Source organism: Ornithorhynchus anatinus, chromosome 2, assembly GCF_004115215.2.
Source record: "Ornithorhynchus anatinus isolate Pmale09 chromosome 2, mOrnAna1.pri.v4, whole genome shotgun sequence".
NCBI lineage: Eukaryota > Metazoa > Chordata > Mammalia > Monotremata > Ornithorhynchidae > Ornithorhynchus > Ornithorhynchus anatinus.
Genome location: NC_041729.1, coordinates 125,894,280 through 125,909,425, shown reverse-complemented (window position 1 = coordinate 125,909,425; position 15,146 = coordinate 125,894,280). Strand labels below are relative to the sequence as shown.

The following is a 15,146-nucleotide window of genomic DNA, read 5'->3' as shown; positions in this document are numbered from 1 at the left end:
AAAGACCTGGGTTCTAATCCTAGCTCTGCCACTTGTCAGCTGTGTGACTTTGGGCAAGTCACTTCACTTCCCTGTCCTTCAGTTACCTCATCTGTAAAATGGGGATTAAGACTTGTGAGCCAAAATTGGGACTGAGACTTTGACATACCTGATAAGCTTGTAACTACCCCAGCACTTAATACAGTGCCTGGAACATAGTAAGGGCTTAACAGATACAATAAAAAATTACAAATAGGGGAAATAGTAGAGTGAAACGACATTTACATAACTGCTGTGGGACTGAGGTGAATATCAAAGTGCTCAATGGGTTTTGATGCAGAGGCCATGGGAGAAAGGGTAAGAATGGTGAATGCATCCTTGTGTCCAATCCAAGATCCCATTTCACAGATGGTCTAGATTAATATAAGATTAACAGGGAAGTTGAGCTGGGGTGACTGCTTTGTACCCCATATATTGTTATGCTACTAAGAAACTATGTTACTATAACTACAATAAAATTACCAAAAAATGATGAAAAGTCATCACTTTCACTCTCTCAGTGACATCAACAAATCATGTTTGACATTTAATGCCAGAACAAGATCATCAGGAGGAACATTTCTGGGTAAAACTCAGTCTTCCAGCAAATGATTTAAACATACCATTTTCTGATTTATCCTGATATTTGTTCTACTGGCTAGTCTTGTTCTTCTTACTGCTCTCATCATTTATATATAATTTTGCATGTCCACTCCTGCATTAGGTATTGTGGAGGAAATCTGTGTTTTGCTTCTGTTTTACTTTCCCAAATTCTTAGTACAGTGTGTTACATTTGGAACAGATTCAATAAATACTACCACTACCTATTATACTGATCCTCCTCTTTCTCATCCTCCCACTTCACTTTACTGCATCATACTTGTTTCAACTACAGTCCACTTGATAGAAAACATATGTGGGATTATAGATAGTGAAAAATCAGTCATTTCATGAGGATTACCAGAGATCATTGGCTGCTAGCAGTATAGGTGAAAAGAGAAAAAAAAAAGACATGGGGAATTCACCACCTCAAACTATGTGGTTTGAAAGAGGCCTTCTGGGAGAAAACCTAAGTCAAAATTCTATCTCAGACGATCTTTGAACAATAATTTCATCTAGGATCTAGGACAAAATATAAGGATGAATCACTTATATAATCATTCATTCACTGAATCTTATTTATTGAGGGCTTACTGAGTGCAGAGCACTGTACTAAGTGCTTGGGAATGTACAATACAGAAATAAAGAGAGACAATCCCTGCCTTCAAAACCCTCACAATCTAGAAGGGATGAGATATACATCATTACAAATAAAGAGATATCAGTACAAAGAAATAAAGGTGCTATGGGACATGGACATCTTCCCTCCCAAACCCGGTCCTCTCCCAGACTTCTCTATCACCGTCGATGGCACGACCATCCTTCCCGTCTCTCAGGCCCACATTCTCGGTGTCATCCTTGACTCGTCTTTCTCGTTCACCCCACACATCCTATCCGTTACCAAGACCTGCCGGTTTCACCTATACAATATCGCCAAGATCCGCCCTTTCCTCTCCACCCAAACGGCTACCTTACTGCTACAGGCTCTCGTTATATCCCGGCTAGACTACTGTGTCAGCCTTCTCTCTGACCTCCCTTCCTCCTCTCTCGCCCCGCTCCAGTCTATTCTTCACTCCGCTGCCCGGCTCATCTTCCTGCAGAAACGATCCGGGCATGTTACTCCCCTTCTTAAACAACTCCAGTGGTTGCCTATCAACCTCCGCTCCAAACAAAAACTCCTCACTCTAGGCTTCAAGGCTCTCCATCACCTTGCCCCTTCCTACCTCTCCTCCCTTCTCTCTTTCTACCACCCACCCCGCACGCTCCGCTCCTCCGCCGCCCACCTCCTCACCGTCCCTTGGTCTCGCCTATCCCGCCGTCGACCCCTGGGTCACGTCCTCCCGCGGTCCTGGAACGCCCTCCCTCCTCACCTCCGCCAAACTGATTCTCTTCCCCTCTTCAAAACCCTACTTAAAACTCACCTCCTCCAAGAGGCCTTCCCAGACTGAGCTCCTCTTCTCCCTCTACTCCCTCTGCCACCCCCGCTTTACCTCTCAGCAGCTAAACCCTCTTTTTCCCCTTTCCCTCTGCTCCTCCAACTCTCCCTTCCTTTCCCCACAGCACTGTACTCGTCCGCTCAACTGTATATATTTCCATTGCCCTATTTATTTTGTTAATGAATTGTACATCGCCTTGATTCTATTTAGTTGCCATTGTTTTTACGAGATGTTCTTCCCCTTGACTCTATTTATTGCCATTGTTCTTGTCTGTCCATCTCCCCCGATTAGACTGTAAGCCCGTCAAACAGCAGGGATTGTATCTGTTGCCAACTTGTTCATCCCAAGCGCTTAGTACAGTGCTCTGCACATAGTAAGCGCTCAATAAATACTATTGAATGAATGAATGAATGAGAGGAGGAAAAGAGCAAAGGGAGCAAGTAAGGGTGATGCAGAAGGAAGTGGGAGATGAGGAAATGTGGGGCTTAGTCTGGGAACGCCTCTTGGAGGAGATGTGCCTTCAGTAAGTCTTTGAAGGGGGAGAGAGTAATTATCTGGTGGTTTGAGAAGGGACGGCATTCCAGGCTAGAGGCAGAATGTGGGTCAGGGGTCGGTGGTGAGACAGGTGAGATCGAGGCACACTGAAAAGGTTAGCACAAGAAGAACAAAATGTGTAGGAGGAGAGAAGGAGATGAAGTAGGAGGGGGCAAGGTGATGGAGTGCTATAAAGCCAGTGGTGAGTTTTTATTTTGTTTTTTGTTTTAGCTTTTTGCTTTGTTTTGATTGAATCAATCAATGAATGCTATTTTTGACTGCTTACTATGTGCAGAGAGAACTGTACTAAGTACCTGGACGAGTAAAATACTACAAAGTAGGTAGACAAGATCCCTGTGCACAAGGAGCTTACAGTCTAGAATGGGAGGCAAACATTAAAATAAATTTCATCATGTCTATCAGCTTAATTGCATTGTACTCTCCCAAGCATGGTATCCGTTTATTGTTATATTGTTCTCTCCCAAGTGTTTAGCATAGTGCTCTGAACACAGTAAGTGCTCAATAAATATGACCGAATGAATGGTGTAGTAGTAGAAATAATATTTATTAAGTGCTTGCTATGTACAAAATTCTGTACAAACTCCTTATGGCCAGTGATTGTACCTACCAACTCTATTGTCTTCTTCCAAATGCTTAGTACAGTGCAGAAAGAGGAATACACAATACACAAAATACAAACTAAAGTCACTTGTGAGCTGTGCCCAGGTTACACCCATATTCAGAACAAACACTATTGAAGGTTGAATGAGGACTCACGCTTCTGGTGCTGTTCTCCTTCCAGCTGGGCTGGGAGAAAGCAGGACTGAGTGGGGACTGTTAGGTGGTGTGGAGGGGAGCCAGTACCAGTTGCCAGGATAACAACATGGCTGGAGAATGCCGGGTACCAGGTGGCAGCAAATGAAAGCAGAGAAAGGTCATTCAGTCACATATAGATGTGGGGAAGGCGAGAACATCCTGGAAGTCGAGGCTAAAAATACTGGATGTTTCAATTCAATGTAGTGGAGAGGAGCTGAGAAAGTTCAAAAACGTTTCTAGTATCTGGCTAGGCACACATCTAACATACTGGGATCAAAAAGTTCATTCATCTGTGGTTGGGGGATGAAAGTGAACAGCTATCTATACATAATAAGCACTCAATAAATACAACTGTGATTGATTGATATATATGCAGTAGGCCTGAGGCTCAGAGGGGAAATATGCCTAAAGGATATGGTCCCAAGTGCTTAGGAGGTGCAAAAGAGAGCAGTGTGGCCCAGTGGAAAGAGCACTGGCCAGGTAATCAGAGGGCCTGAGTTCTACTCCCACATCTCTCACTTGTCTGCTGTGTGACCTTGGGAGAGTCACTTAACTTATCTTTTCCTCAGTTTCCTCAATGTAAAATGGGAATTCAATATCTCCTCTCTATCGTACTGAGATTATAAACCCTATGTGGGACAAGGACTGTGTCCAAACTACCAAACCTATATCTACCCCATTACATAGAACAGTACTTGACACATAGTAAATACTTAAATAGCATTATAATAAATGAAGAAGGATTAATAGGGAAGATGTCTTGGATATATGTTATTAGTAGAGGTTTCAGTATGGGGAGAGATGGTTCTTTGATATGAAAGGGTAGGAAGTTTCAGAGGTCTCTGGAGAAAAGTCCTAGATTGAGGTAAACAGGGAGTAGATTCAATCATTCATTTATTAATTTAATCATATTTATTGAGTGCTTACTATTGCGGAGCACTGTACTAAGTGCTTGGAATGTACAATTTGGCAACAGATAGAGATAATCCCTGCCTTACAGTCTAAATGGGGGAGAAAGACAATGAAACAAAACAGAACAAAACAAGTAGTCTGGCGTCACTATCACCAGGAAATATAGAATCATAGATATATACACATCATTAACAAAATAAATAGAGTAATAAATAATATATACAAATATGTACATGAGCTGTAGGGAGGGGAAGGGGGAAGAACAGAGGGAGGGAGAAGAGGGAATGTGGAGGGGAGGAGGAGCAGATTGAAAGGGAGGGCTCAATCTGGAAAGGCCTCCTGGAGCAGGTGAGCTCTCAGTAGGGCTTTGAAGAGGGAAAGAGAGTTAGTTTGGTGGATGTGAGGAGGGAGGGCATTCCAGGTTAGGGGTAGAACATGGGCCAGGGGTCGACGGTGGGACAGGGACGAACAAGGGACTGTGAGGAGGTGAGCGAGAGAGGAGCAGGGTGTATGGGATGGGCTCTAGAAGGAGAGAAGGGAGGTGAGGAAGGAGGGGGTAAGGTGATGAAGAGCTTTGAAGCTAAGAGTGAGGAGTTTTTGTTTTATGCGAAGGTTGATAGGAAACCACTAGATGTTTTTGACGAGGGGAGTGACATGCCCAGAATGTTTCTGTAGGAAGATGATCTGGGCAGTGGAATGAAGAATAGACTGGAGTGGTGAAAGACAGAAAGAAGGGAGATCTGAGAGGAGGCTGACACAGGGTCAGTTCTTGGCCCTCTTCTGTTCTCCATCTACATTCACTCCCTTGGTGAACTCATTCGCTCCCACGGCTTCAACTATCATCTCTATGCAGATGACACACAAATCTACATCTCTGCCCCATCCTCTCCCCCTCCCTTCAGGCTCATATCTCCTCCTGCCTCCAGGACATCTCTACCTGGTTGTCTGCCTGCCTCCTAAAACTCAACATGCCCAAAACTGAGCTCCTTATCTTCCCTCCCAAGCCCTGTCCCCTTCCTGACTTCCCTATCACTGTGGATGGTATGACAATCCTTCCCATCTCTCAAGCCCACAACCTTGGTGTCATCCTTGACTCAGCTCTCTCATTGACCCCACACATCCAATCCGTCACCATTGCCTGCTGGTCTCACCTTTACAATATCGCCAAGATCCACCCTATCCTCTCCATCCAAACAACTATCGTATTGGTACAAGCTCTCATAATATCCCAGCTGGATTATTGTCTCAGCTTTCTCTCTGATCTCCCTTCCTCCTGTCTCTCCCCATTCCAGTCTATTCTTCATTCTGCTGCCCGGATCATCTTCTTGCAGAAATGCTCTGTGCATGTCACTCCCCTCCTTAAAATCCTTCAGTGGTTGCCTATCAACCTCCACATGAAACAAAAACGTCTCACTGGGCTTCAAGGCTCTCCATCACTTTGCCCCCTCCTACCTCACCTCCTTTCTCTCTTTCTACTGCCCACACTGCACGTTCCGCTCCTCTGCCGCTCACCTCCTCACTGTCCCCTGTTCACACCTAACACGCCGTCAACCTCTGGCCCACGAGCTACCGCTGTCCTGGGGTGCCCTTCCACCTCACCTCTGCCAAACTAACTCTCTTCCCCTCTTCAAGGCCCTACTGAAAGCTCACCTCCTCCAAGAGGTCTTCCCAGACCGAGCTTCCCCTTTCCCTCTGCTCCCTCTGCTCCCTCTCTGCCCCCCCCCCCCGCTGCCTCCCCCTTCCCTCCTTCACCTCCCCTCAGCTATGCCCCCCTTTCCCTCTGCTCCTCCCCTTCTCCCTTCCCCTCCTCTCAGCATTGTGCTCATTTGTATAGATTTTAATTGCCCTATTAATTTTGTTAATGAGGTGTACATCCTCTTGATTCTATTAATTATGATTATGTTGTCTTGTTTTTGTCCACCTGTCTCCCCTGATTAGACTGTAAGCCATCATTGGGCAGGGATTGTCTCCTCTGTTGCTGAATTGTACATTCCAAGTGCTTAGTACAGTGATTTTCACATAGTAAGCGCTCCATAAATACTACTGAATGAATGAACCCAATTCATCGTTGGTCCCTTGGTGTCCACATGCTAGGCCCAGCCTGAGCTCAGTTCTAATGCTATTTGAAAATCTTGCCTACATCAATTTTTGAATGATTTCAGTAGTGACTGATGAGAATGACATGCTATGAGTCATTCAGTGGATCTTGATTGAGGTCTTTGAGGGAAAAACTCTACTGAAGTAGCACATTTAGCCTATGTTAGAGTATCATAGTATCTATTCTTTTCATCCAATGAAAATGTAATTTATGAGCATCAATTGAATGCTTATTTCAAACTTCATTATTGGTGACCTATATCATTTTGAGAATGGTAATGAAAATGCTGCTATCAATGATCAAAAAGGCAGAAACACCCATGGGTGGTACTTTTAGTTCTCACAAATATCTAGAAGTTTGTATGTCACCAGTATTTTGTAGCTCATTGGCTAGGTATGAACCTTGATATCCACTTCATTGTCTCAAAGGACACTCTTATCTTCTTGATTCAACTTTCTTATCTTTCTTTTTCAGTGTATGTCAGTGCATATGTGTGTAATTCATTATATGTATTTAAGAATGAGGTGCTATATCGATATTTCAAGGTTTCACTTGCATTCCAATTCTTAGTGAAGTTTGAGAGGCATGTTAAAATTCCCACATTACTTTGGGATTCGGCCAGCATCCTTTATCTCAGTATCATCCCACAATATTTAACACTACAAAACATTCACAGCTGTGTTCTGTATGGTTATGAATACATAATTTGTGCTTTCATAAGCTATATGTTTCTCATATGAGGTTTATAAATCATATGGCTGCCAACATAAAATAGTATAACTACGCACCAACAAATTAAATTGTGAATTGCTGTCCCTGAAGCTTCAAATGTATAGTCTGGTCCTACGTTACTTGGCCTGGCATCTGCTTTATGTAGGGGGAGAATAATACTAAGGTTCTATTATGCCACTGAAAAAAATGGTCACTGGAAGCTGTCAACATCCCAGTTTGGGCCAAGGTTGGCATGAGCCACCATAGCAGCTGAGGCAGCTGTGGTGAAGAGCAGGGAAGTGCGGGGAAGCAACAGGCAATCTGTGGGGGAGGGAAACGAGTCAGCCAAGATGAACTTCCCCATTGCAGTTCTTTCCATTGCCACTGAAGTTGCCATGTCTGTTTCTGATGATTCTCCCCAGTTTGGGGGATTCTGCATTGGAGATGGTTGGCACATGAAGGAAACTCCTGGTGAATAACCCTCCCTTAGATGAATGGTGATTGTTCCAGAAAAAGCTTGTGTGGCTGCTTAAGTTCTGGCTGGAAGGAAACAATGGAGTGGTAGAGGCCACTGGGCAATATCTCATTCTACAGCTGCCATAGCTGGCATGAAAGATCAATTTATATATGTTTCTTTGTGCATCCTCTATTGAGAAGCGGGAAGGATGGTCGTACCATCCACAGTGACAGGGAAGTCAGGAAGAGGACAGATCTTGGGAGAGAAGAAAAGGAGCTCAGTTTTGGAAATTTTGAGTCTTAGGAGGCGGGCAGACACCCAGGTGGAGACGTCCTGGAGGCAGGAGGAGATATGAGCCTAAAGGGAGGGGGAGATAATAGGAGAGGAGATGTAGATTTGGGTGTCATCTGCGTAGAGATGATAGTTGAAGCTGTGGGAGCAAATGAGTTCACCAAGGGAATGAGTGTAGATGGAGAACAGAAGAGGGCCAAGAACTGACCCTTGAGGAAACCCTACAGTTAGAGGATGGGAGGGGGAAGAGGAGCCCATGAAGGAGACCAGAATGAACGGCCAAAAAGATAAGAGGAGAACGAGAAGAGGACAGAGTCCATGAAGCCAAAGTGAGATAAGGTGTGGAGGAGAAGGGGATGGTCGACAGTGTCAACGGCAACTGAGAGGTCGAGGAGGATTAGGATAGAGTAGGAACCATTGGATTTTGCAAGAAGGAGGTCATGGGTGACCGTTGAGAGAGCAGTCTCGGTAGAATGGAGGGAACGGAAGCCAGATTGGAGTGGGTCCAGAAGAGAGTTGGAGTTGAGGAATTCAAGGCAGCCAGTGTAGCCGACTCATTCTAGGAGTTTGGAAAGGAAGGGTAGGAGGAAGATAGGGCAATAACTGGAAGGGGAAGTAGGGTCGAGAGAGGGTTTTTTTAGGATGGGGGACACATGGGCATGTTTGAATGAGGAGGGGAAGAAGCCATTGGAGAGTGAGTGGTTAAAGATAGAAGTTAAGGAGGGGAGAAGGGAAGGGGTGATGGTTTTTATAAGGTGAGCGGGAATGGGGTCCGAAGGACAGGTGGAGGGGGTGGCACTTGCAAGGAGGGAGGAGATCTCCTCTGAGGTTACTGAAGGGAAGGATGGGAAAGTAGGGGAGAGGGTTGTGGTGGCGGGGGGACAAAGGAGGGAGGGGTGACTTTGGGGAGCTCAAAAAACAGCATCCAAATGATCAATTCAAGTCAAAAATATACTCTTGGAAAAGGAAGAAATATGCAAGGTGGTCAATGAAAATATCCCTGCAACTTTCCTGGAACAACAAAGAATAGAAAAGCAGCATGGCCAAGTAGAAAGAGCATGGGCCTGGGTGTCAGAATGACTTGAGAGTCAGATAACTGGTCCTAATCCTGGCTCTGCCTCTTGCCTGCTATATGACCTGACTCAAGTCACTTAACTTCTTTGTGCCTTAGTTGTCTCTTCTGTAAAATGGGGAGTCAATACTTGATTTCCTCATTCATGTGGGACCTGATTATCTTGTAAATACCCCAGAGCTTAGTACATTGCATGACACATAGCTGGTGCTTAACAAATTATACAGCTATTACTGTATTATTACTATTATTAACATTTAACAAGGAACTCTGGATTTAGTACCAATGTGGTAGCAATCAGGTATCTGCATAACTGAGAAAGCCAATGAGGGACTAATACCACAACTACAGCATGCTTATTCATTCATTCATTCATTCATTCATTCATTCATTCATTCATTCATTCAATTATATTTATTGAGCACTCACTGAGTGCAAAGTACTGTACTAAACACTTATTTGAGGAATGTGCTTTGCTAATAATAACCAAAATAATTTTAATAATGATAATACTGACAATAACAATGTTATTACTACTAACAGTAGTAGTAGCTATTAGCAGTTAGTAGGTGCTAAAGACTACACTAGTTGCTGGAGAAGATACAGGTAATTAGACCTAATGGTTGGTGTTTGCCATGGGACTCACAATTCAGGAAGTAGGAAGTGATTTCATGTTTGCCTCAATTCACAAGCCTTATGAACCCACAGCTCAAAAAGAATCACTCCTGTCTAGATTTCAGTGTACCATGCTGCTCTATCTATGGTAGAAGCAGCATGCATGGCTCAGTGGAAAGAGCATGGGCTTTGGAGTCAGAGGTCATGAGTTCGAATCCCAGCTCTGCCACTTGTCAGCTGTGTGACTGTGGGCAAGTCACTTAACTTCTCTTTGCCTCAGTTCCCTCATCTGTAAAATGGGGATGAAGACTGTGAGCCCCATGTGGGACAACCTGATTTCCCTGTGTCTACCTCAGGGCTTAGAACAGTGCTCTGCACATAGTAAGCGCTTAACAAATAACATTATTATTATTATTATGGTAATTTACTCCCATTTCTCATCTGAGAAGCAGCACTGATGGACACATTGTTTCAGTTTTCTAAAATGTTCACTCTTCCCTCCTTGCTTTCAGTTTCTCAACTCTTAAGCCATCACACAGTTGATTTTTGGGTAGCTTACTGTTGTCTTTGTCTTTGACGAAATAACAGTTTCAACAATAAAGCTGATCGTGTTCTGGGAGTTCTTTGTTTGTAATCCACAAGATAATGAATATAGCCCTTTATGTGACAAGTGTGAAATTACTCAACCATTTGGATGTGGAAACTGAGGCAGTCCAGTCTCAGAGCTGTACAGAAATTTGGATGGTATCATTATCATGCAGACCTTTATCTTGGACTTCAAAATCATACCACATTACCACACGCTGACGGTCTCGCGAACCATGTGCAGAGATCTGAAACCACAATGGGTTTCTGGGAGAATTCAGAATCAAGAAGTGGATTTAGACATGGTCTCTGATTCTTAAGGGACTCAGAATCTAAGACTATATTGGGGAATGGGCCTAGCAATTCTGAAGCTACATCTTCAACATCTTATCCTCAGGCAAGGACCTGCGAGGCCATAAAGAGTAATAAATTTACTTTGAAAATTGTTGCAATCAGATCTTTCACTTTTCTTATGGATGATGGTGTCATCTCTGAGACCTCAAAGCATCTCCTCAGTGTCATATGTGTGGGGAAACAGTTTGAGTGATTAACAGAATATCCCTCCCATACTTATAGACCTCAGTCAGCAATCCGTTATGTCAATCAAATGTATTTACTGAGTTGTACCAAGTCCTTAAACACTGTCCAGGTGCTTTGCCATTTTTCATGGTTCTGATTGCTGTGGTAACTTCCTCTGTATGTGCGACATATGATATGTCTGTACAGGTTGAATTTTTTTAGTTTTAAAAGCTCTCACATTCAGTGGAAGAAAGTGTGCTGATGAGGATATTGAAATATCATCTTGACTTCAGGAATTCCTCTTAGCTTTTGATTAGGCTGGAGTCATTCTCTCACTCTTCACTGGTGCTTTGATGTCATGCAGAAGACCAAATAATGTCTTTAACAAATTGCAAAAACTCTTGGTTTTGAGGCTGTCTCTTCTGGTTTATCATCTCACTATCTGTTCCACATCTGTAAAAATATGATTTGTATTTATGACTCAGGTACATCTGTAAGCTTCACTTCTGTTGAAGTCATGAATTGCTGCAAGGATTATGTAAACATTGTTGGAATGGTGATGACATGGTTATCAGGTCCATGTCTCTTTTGAAAAGAAAATCCTCATTGGTCAATCAGAAAATGACTAAGCCATCTGCCCAGAGAAAGGAGTTGGCACAGAAATAGAACAAGCCAGTGCATGTTTCTCCCTGACTCCTAGAATGTGCAGGTTCTTGAGCCTGTCAGAATACACATACTTTGGAAATTGCAACCACTGAACCAAGAACACACATAAATTCCATAACATACTGTGCAAAAATTGCCTTGTGTGTTTGTGTCCCTCTAGGATATTAGAAAAGCAGTGTGGCTTAGTGGAAAGAGCATGGGCCTGGGAGTCAGAGAAAGTGGGTCTAATCCTGGCTCTGCCACTTGTCTGCTATGAGACCTTGGGCAAACCACTTTAACTTCTCTGTGCCTCAGTTACCTCATCTGTAAAATGGGGATTATGACTGTGAACCCCACATGACACAGTCTGATTACCTTTTATCTACCCTAGTGCTTAGAAGAGTGCTTGGCACATAGAAAGGGCTTACCAAATACCATAATTATTAAAAGAAAAATCTTACTATTCTCACAAGCTCTATTCAAAAGAGCAAGCAGCATGGTCTAGTGGAAGGCACATAGGCCTGGAAGTCAGAGGACTCGATCTAATCCCAGCTCCTCCACTTGCCTGCTGTGCTAATTAAGATAGTCATTTAGCTTCTCAGTGCCTCAGTTTTCTCATCTGTAAAATGGAAGTTCAGTGCCTGGTTTCCCTCCTACTTAGACTGTGAGCCCCATCTGGGATTTGATAATCTTCTATCTACCCCAGTGCTCAGTACAGTGTTCTTGGCATTTAGCTAGCTCTTAACAACACCAAAATTTGAAGTAATACAACTTATTTATTAATAATAATAATAATATTGGTATTTGTTAAGCACTATGTGCAAAGCACTGTTCTAAGCACTGGGGTAGATAAAGGGTAATCAGGTTGTCCCATGTGAGGCTCTCAGTTAATCCCCATTTTACAGATGAGGGAACTGAGGCACGGAGAAGTTAAATGACTTGCCCACAGTCACATAGCTGACAAGTAGCAGAGTTGGGATTTGAACCCATGACTTCTGACTGCCAAGCCCGGGCTCTTTCCACTGAGCCACACTGCTTCTTTATCCCACATGTCCTACTCTGGACCTCATTTCTTTCCATTCTAAGCAATCAGTTGTTTATTTCATCCCACCTTCCTATGTAATTGCATTTTATAAGAGGTAATTTAAGTACTGACCAAGTTTACTAGGCTGATGTCTTTTCTCTTGCTACCAGCTCAATTGCCGCACAATTAAAGATCAGTTCATAAATGTAACTACAGAGGTTTAAAAGGGCAATTTGATGCACGACTCTTCTCTTGTAAACATTCAGTTAATTACTTACAGTTTTTAAAAGCCTCTCTTCATCCATACAGTTCCCTAGAGTTAGCAATCTTTAGCTGTATTTTTAAATGTGGCAGAATGCCAACTGCACTACATGTTCAGTGAAATGTCTACACCACCTGTCACAAAGCTACGAAAGTCACAGAAAATATTTAAATGCCAGAGGCTTGGAACTAGTTTCACACCAAATATGCAAATATGATTTTTGTTGTGCTTCAAATAAAATAATATACAGAACCTGTCAAAATATGTTCGCATACCAAATGCTATCACAAATCACACTTCACTACTTAATATTAATTACGATTTCAAGATCAATCTGCTTAGAAGCACAAAACAATTTCAGAAGTATGTGTCTGAAAAAAGGCATTTAATCTGTTAATGTACAAAATCTGAATTAGAAAGCGTTATCACACCCAGTGAGGTCTTGCATCATGTAGATATGAAGCACTCCAGTTTAGATGCCTTTCTTCCATACCAACCCAGAAGGTTTAAGTAATTAGACAGTAAGCTCCTTGAGGACAAGGGTCACGTCAGGGAGCAGTGTGGCTTAGTGGAAAGAGCACGGGCTTGAGAATCAGGGGTCATGGGTTCTAATCCCAGCTCCTCCATTTAGCAGCTGTGTGACTTTGGACAAGTCACTTAACTTCTCTGTGCATCAGTTCTCTCACCTGTAAAATGGGGATTAAGACTGTGAGCCCCACTTGGGACAACCTGATTACCTTGTATCTACTCCAGTGTTTAGAACAATGCTTGGCACATAGAAAGCGTTAACAAATACCGTCAATATTATTATTATCATTATTATGTCCACTTACTTTAATTGTATTGTACTTACATAAGCACTTAGTACAGCACTTAGCAAAATAAGCACTCGATGAATACCATTACTTGACTGATTGATTAGCACATGTCCACACAGCAAAACAGTAAGTGTTTATTGGGAACTAAACATGATAGCCTCAATTTACCAATCAATTAACTGAATGGGAATTGGTAGATAAATTATGAACTTCAGAAGGGAGTTGATGGTGTGAGAATGGTGGTGGTGATGCAGTGAGGGAGAAATATTAAAGTTGTCAAGCAGAAAACACAGCTGAGTTAGGGTATCATAATGTAGGTTCTAGTTGCAGATGTTGTGTGGATTCTAGTGGTATTTTTTAAGCACTTACTATGTGCAGAGCACTGTTCTAGGCACTGGGGTAGATACAGGGTAGTCAGGTTGTCCCACGTGAGGTTCACAGTTAATCCCCATTTTACAGATGAGGTAACGGAGGCACAGAGAAGTTAAGTGACTTGCCCACAGTCACACAGCTGACAAGTGGCAGAGCCGGGATTCGGACCCATGAGCTCTGGCTCCCAAGCCCGGTCTATTGCAGAGTTTACCTGCCAGCTGGATTTCTGCAGCTACAGTCATCTCTTTGGGCACAAAAGTGTAGAATTCAGACTGTGAAGTTGATAGAAGACCAGGAGTTGAAGGTGGAAGAGTGACAGTGGGATGGGAAGCAAAGGGGAAATTTCTTGTCTTATGCTGTTGAGTCGTCTCTGACCCATGGCTACACCATGGACACTTCTTTCCCACAACTCCCCACCTCCATCTGCAATTGTTCTAGTAGTGTATCCAAAGAGTTTTCTTGGTAAAAATACAGAAGTGGTTTACCATTCCCTCCTTCCTTGCAGACAACTTGAGCTTCTGCCCTCGATTCTCTCCCATGCCACTGCTGCCCAGCACAGGGGAGTTTTGAATTGTAGCAGATCCCCTTCCACTCTCTAGCCACTGGCTAAGCTAGGAATGGAATGGGCTGCCTTTGCTTGACTCTCCCTCCTGTAGCCGAGACTGATAGAGTACTGGAAACTCTTCAGGTGAGACCCTGAGAGCGGGGCTGACACATAGTAAGTGCTTAATAACTACTACTATCATTATCTTCTTCTTCCTCCAGGATATGTTACATGGATGTCTCAAGGCAAACATGTCTAAAACTGAACTCATATTTCCACTTGAACCCTCTCCTTTCTCTGAATTTCCCATCACAGATGAAAACCACCACCTTCTTTCCCATCTCTGAAGTTTGAAACCTTGGCATAACCACTGACTTCTCCTTTTCTTTTAAACAGGGAGTCTAATATGCACTCTTTTACCTGGGTTTTTGGTCCTCCCCAACTTCTCCAGAATCTGCTTCTTTCTTTTCATCCAAATTGTTCCATGCTGGTCTGGGCACCTATAATAATAATAATGTTGGTATTTGTTAGGTGCTTACTATGTGCAGAGCACTGTTCTAAGCACTGGGGTAGATACAGGGTAATCAGGTTGTCCCACTTTAGGCTCACAGCTAATTCCCATTTTACAGATGAGGTAACTGAGGCATAGAGAAGTTAAGTGACTTGCCCACAGTCACACAGCTGACAAGTGGCAGAGCCGGGATTCGAACCCGTGACCTCTGACTCCCAAGCCCGTGCTCTTTCCACTGGGCCACTCTGCTTCTCCACCTATCATATCTTCACTCTGCGTCAGACTTCCCACTTATGTCCCTGTCTC

The 15,146-nt window shown here is 43.3% G+C and overlaps 1 long non-coding RNA gene and 1 other non-coding gene across 2 annotated transcripts; both read right to left on the bottom strand.

Moving 5' to 3' along the window:
* Positions 1–10,735: 10,735 nt before the first annotated feature.
* LOC114805703 lies at positions 10,736–14,831 on the bottom strand. The gene is made up of 2 exons (XR_003753726.2): positions 14,750–14,831; positions 10,736–11,117 (listed from the first exon to the last, which is right to left on the bottom strand). It is a non-coding gene; the product is annotated as an uncharacterized LOC114805703 (long non-coding RNA).
* On the bottom strand, positions 14,355–14,491 carry LOC114809276. The gene has a single exon (XR_003757064.1). It is a non-coding gene; the product is annotated as a small nucleolar RNA SNORA7 (small nucleolar RNA).
* Positions 14,832–15,146: the final 315 nt, after the last annotated feature.